This window comes from Nansenia antarctica (assembly GCF_963989245.1).
Source record: "Nansenia antarctica genome assembly, chromosome: 20".
NCBI classification, from domain to species: Eukaryota; Metazoa; Chordata; class Actinopteri; order Argentiniformes; family Microstomatidae; genus Nansenia; species Nansenia antarctica.
In genome coordinates this window covers 5,355,826-5,361,664 of record NC_137693.1, presented here as the reverse complement: position 1 = coordinate 5,361,664, position 5,839 = coordinate 5,355,826, and positions in this window count along the sequence as shown.

Genomic DNA, 5,839 nt, shown 5'->3' with positions numbered 1-5,839 from the left:
TCCATGGCAGCAGAGTTCCTAGTCCTAGGGTGAAGATGATGAAGGCCACAGCACAGCTTCTGTTGGGGGAGAGATGAGGTCACATCCCACATACTGGATCAACCTCTTGTAAGTGGCCAGAGTTCCAGAAGAGTGAGGTACAGAGGAAAACTAGCAGACCACAGACTGCCATGGACCACTGGTTCAAGCTGGTTAATGACAGCATGTGAATGTGTTGGTCTCAGGTTAAAAAAAACGAACTAAATATGAGTAAACTCACCGGTCCACAGGGGCAGTCTTCCTGGTGGTCATCCTGATGCTCTTGACTCTAAATGTGTCCAGAGAAGATTCCATGAAGCCAACATGTCACTCTTTTTAAATAATGAGGTATGGCTAATCATTTAGGTATGGCTCAAGTCTGGCTTGTGTTCAACTGTATTGTTGGATATCTAACCCATGCAATAAATAAGCATACTCAGTACTCTCACGCTTGTCTGCCTGCTACTGATTCAGTCACGTCTCGTCCTGTTTGTTAAGTGTTTTCGTTTTCTCTTTGTTTTCTGTTACTTGTTTCTGGGTTCCTGTTTATATTCGTTTTACTCATGTTGTCTTTCGTCTCTGTCACTTTGGTACCTGCCCTTGTGTGTTTCCCGCCTGTGTATTGTCTACTAACCCTGATTGATTTCACTTGTTCCTCATTATCCTTCCCTGTGTGTGTTTTCCTGTCTCGTTGTCAGATCATCTGTTGTGCCTCTGTGTCAATACGTCCCAGCAGTGTCCTAGTGTTTTGTTTTCCTAGTGTTTGATCTCCATTTGTTTTTTGACCCTGCCTTTTGCCTTCTTCCTGTCGGATTATGCCTACCTACATTTTTTTATTACCTTTGTACCGAACACTGCTCTGCTCTGCTCAGCCCTGCTGGGTTGTCTACCTACTACTACCACCTGTGTACTGAACCTTTACAAGTAACGGCTGATCTTTTGGATTTAAAGTTTGCGTCCTCTGCCTAAGAACTATCCGTTACACATTCAGAATGCAATCTTAAATAGCATTTACACTTCAACCCTTTAGTGTCTATATTAAACATTTAAATTAGAAAATTAGTAAATGCTTTTAATACACTCCGGTCGTAAACTCTAAACTAGGGTCTGGTCCTTTTTACCCTGTATATAAATGATAAAGGGAAAATTCAGCAAATATGCTGATGACACAAGTATTGATTCTAGCGCATCTGATACTGAGAAGGCTTTTCAGGATTTACGTCTGGCTTTAATGCTGTGCGGAGACAACTTTTTGAACTGAAACGTGTGCTTAATGGAAGGAAAAATCTATTTAGGGTTTACACTTCTCTGAAAGCAGACAGATTTGCAGACGTTGCCGCTACAAGGCCAGCAAATGGATATGGTCCCTTCCTATAAGTACCCTGAGTAACTAAGTACCCTGGGATTTTGTTTGATGAAAAGCTACATTTTAAATAGCATAATGATTGTTTTCCAATGTCAGTTAGAATCTTGTTCAAAGCACCTTTTAAAAAAAAAAAAAAAATCTGTATTGGATGATGGTGATAGTGTTTATATGCAGGCCTCAGAAAAATACCATTAAATCTCTTGACACAGTCAAGATGTAAGAAATGCTTGATCACTCACTCATCACTGTGAACTGTATGCCACGGTGCAATAAAGCACTGGTACACCATTGTTACGGCAACTCCCTTTATACTGACTGGTACCAGTCAGTCACTCATAATAATATTTAGTCTTCGCTCCCAGTGTTGTCATGATCTGTTCCTAAGGCTAAAAAACTGAGACAGGGAAAATATTTCTCCCATAGGCTAATGCCCTTTCATTCTGCATTTTCTGGATAACGCCAGTTGTTTTTAATCCTTCAATGTCTGTAGAACTAGTGTACAGGAAAGTAGGACATTATTCACCCTATGACATTTGACATGAAACAGGCCTCTGTCACTTTACTACACACAGAAGGAAATATCCACCCCTAATTTTACAACCTAATTTCTGGTTGGTAGCTTCGATGTCCTATGAATGAACACGTTGTTGAGACGTGCCGACAAGTGGCGCCACATGGAAGTGAACATCCTGTTAACCGCCTGTTTCACTAAAGAGAAACTAAGGCAGTGTTCGAAATGGCATACTAGCATACTGCATACTAGCATACTCAATTAGTATATACTGCATACTGCTTACTAAATTCATAATAAGTATGCCAATACCAGCCGACCGAAAATCTAGTATACATTTCTTGCATACTCAAATTTCACATACTCTACAGTGTGAACGCACTGCATACTCAAAATCTACGTCATATCTAGTATGAGTAGTATGCTAGTATGCCATTCCGAACACAGCCTAACTTTTACATGTGTGCCTTTGATATACAGTAGCCTTCTACACAGGCCAATATAAACCACGGGGAGATGTAGTTTGACACTGTAAAGTAGACGTAGGCTATTAGGCTTATCTTGCATTGAATGTAATATAATAATGATTATTTCAAAACAGCAGCCTTTACAATCTAGGCAACATGAGTGACTCTTTGACTGTCAATTCTGTCCCGTTACACTATGAAATGAATTGCAAATGATACAATACACTCAAATAGGCCTACCATAAAACACTCGGAACAAAATATGACGAGTGATACAGCCTTCATAGCCTATACGTGGTATCCATAATCAGAAATGTCATCCTTCTGATATAGCCTGATACACATAGATAGTACTTTGAAGTACTTGTGCTTCTGGAGAGAAATTCGACTTAATTTATGTGAGACAAGTCGTGAGCTTAGAATTATAAGGTTCTATCTCCGTTTAGGGCAGTTCAGAGATATTGAGCGTCAAAGTTTTTACATTCCATTAAGTTCTGTGAGATGGAACCTTTGTCTTTTATGAATTACTAACTCCGTCAACATTTTAAAAATAACACCACACAGGCATTAATAAACACCTAATGGATCAGATTATGTAGAAAACTCAATTTTGACAAAAATGGAGATGGAACCTTATAATTCTAACGTCACGAAATGTTGCTTAGTCCTTACCGTAAGAATAAGGCTGTCCAGCGGTAAACCGGGTTCTCACCACGTTGAGGATAGGGTTGTCAGTAGCCTCTACCGGGTTCACAACACGTTGACGGTAGAAGATGACTCATTTATTCCCTATACGCGCGTACCTGTCCTGATCAAGTATCGACACATTATTGACACGGATTTAACGATAAAGAAGTTAAAAACGGATCATCCGTCACCTGCTCTTGAGTAACAACAAATTAGTTTAGTTTTAAGTTGTATTTTTGCTAATTTTCTGTCTCTTTAATGTTTAATCTGTCTTGATTTCAGCTAGAGGTCGACCGCTACACTTTACATCGAGTCTTGTTAGAATGTTATAATAGTCGCAATTGAGAACAATGTGTGAACAGTGTGATTGTATGATTAACAAGTGATTTTCAATGTATTTATTTATTTATTTGACGTCCATGAAGTCTATCTATGTAATTTCCAGTGCACCAGCAAACACGGCCAAATTGACAGAATTAAGTCATAGTATATTAGATGTAAGACTCACCTCTGAAATAGCCGATGTGCCCAGAATCCGGTTCACCTTCATAGAGCGCACTCAAGAAGTAGGCTGTTCCCTATATTCGAATATTGGCGCGATGAGGACTGAACAAAACAAAACAAAAAAAAGGTTTCCTGAAACTATTGCGCGAAAGTCTTTGCGGGTGGGTCGGGTTGACTGTCATTGTTTTGTAGAAATGTAGGCAGCCATACCATATTGGGTGATTTTGTCTTGGTTGAACATTTAATGTTATGCGACTCGTCTTAGGCAAATTAGGCAATAGCCTAACTGTGGTTAATCTTCGATAAACAAATAGCAACAAATAGCAACTACCATCATGAAATCGCATCAATGGCATAATGACGTTTTAATTGTACTGCTGTTGGCATCTCGAACAGAGGTCTGATGGCGGAGTGTGATAGAAAAAAAGAATGTTAGATTATTAGTACCTAATAGATTGTAGGAAAAGTTAACTTTCTGTATAATATAAATAACTTTCTGTAAATAGTTCTGTATACCGGCTTTACACCCTACTGTACTGTATTTCCACTTAACTGTTGAACTGCTGTGGGCCTAATTTTCTATTATGTGGGGAGGCGTGCTGAATGCAAGAGTCGTGTGCAAAAGAAGGTCTTTTAAGTGCTTACTGTCCGACTGTAAGCACTCACGGTCTCCTTAATTTGAAGACTGTCTAACCAAAACAAGATACTGTCCAACCAGATACACTATGGACAAAAGTATTGGGACACTCAAACATCATACCATATGTGCTTGTTGAACTCCTCATTCCAAAACCATGTTGGAGTTGGTCCCACCTTTGCTGCTATAACAGCTTCCACTCTTCTGGGAAGACTTTCTACTAGATTTTAGAATATGGTTGCGGGGATTTGCTCCCATTCAGCCACAAGAGCATTAATGAGGTCGGGTGTCAGGGTTAATTGTTAATTGTTAATTGTTAATTTTATTTATAATGCCCCATAATAGGGTTGGGGGTTCGCTCTATGTTTTGAGCAACCCTTTGGCGCCACCTTTGGTGTATGTATGTATTTCTGTCTGTCCTAATGACTGATTTGTTACCAGGTGTGAATGGTTGTCATTGGCTATGCTTCCCTGTGTCTTGTTGTTCATCGTATGTCATGTCATGTGAGTAGTGTGTGCGTCCTCATAGCCTGGCCTGTATGGAAGTTAAGTACTGGAGATTTTGTTTTGTCGCTTATTGTTCGGTTGCCTTGTGTTTGTTTGCTCAATTAAACAGTGCCTTTTATGTTGAATTCTACATCTGCATCCCATCTCCTATGTTCTGCACTGCACCTGGGTCCAACTACTAACTTTAGCTACTTGTAACAGTCGGGCACTGATGTTGGGCGAGAAGGACTGGCTCACAGTCGGCGTTCCAATTCATCCCAAAGATGTTCGATGGGGTTGAGGTCAGAGCTCTGTGTGGAGGTCGGAGGTCAGAGCTCTGTGTATGCTGAAACTGGAAAGGGCCTTCCCCAAACTGTTGCCACAAAGTTGGAAGCATACAATTCTCTAGAATCCCATTGTATGCTATTGTATGCGGAGGTAACCACAACACAAACACCACTCTCTCCAGCTCTCAGCAGCCTCACCCTCACAGAGCATGAAGTGAGACGCGTGCTGAAGGCGGTGGACCCCAGGAAAGCCTCGGGGCCGGATGGCGTCCTGGGACGGGTGCTGAGGGACTGCGCCGACCAGCTGGCCGGGGTTTTCACCAACATCTTCAACCAGTCCCTGTCCCAGGCCACCGTCCCACCCTGCCTGAAAACCTCAACTATCATCCCAGTCCCGAAGAAAAGCATGGTGAGCTGCCTAAACGACTACCGCCCGGTGGCACTCACACCAATCATCATGAAGTGCTTCGAGAAACTAGTCCGGGCCCACATACTCACACGCCTCCCGCCCAACCTGGATCCATACCAGTTCGCCTACAGAGCCCACAGGTCCACAGAGGACGCCATCGCGACGACTCTCCACTCCACTCTATCCCACCTGGAGAGGGGGGAACAGCTACGCGAGACTGCTCTTTGTGGACTTCAGCTCTGCCTTCAACACCATCCTTCCAGACAGGCTAGTGACCAAACTACTAGACCTGGGACTATCACACTCTATATGTGCATGGATCAAGGACTTCCTGACCGACCGCCCCCAGAGGGTGCGGGTGGGCTCCCACACCTCCACAGCCCTCAGACTCAGCACTGGGTCCCCCCAGGGCTGCGTGCTAAGCCCCATCCTCTACAACCTCTACACCTACGACTTCACCCCCGTCC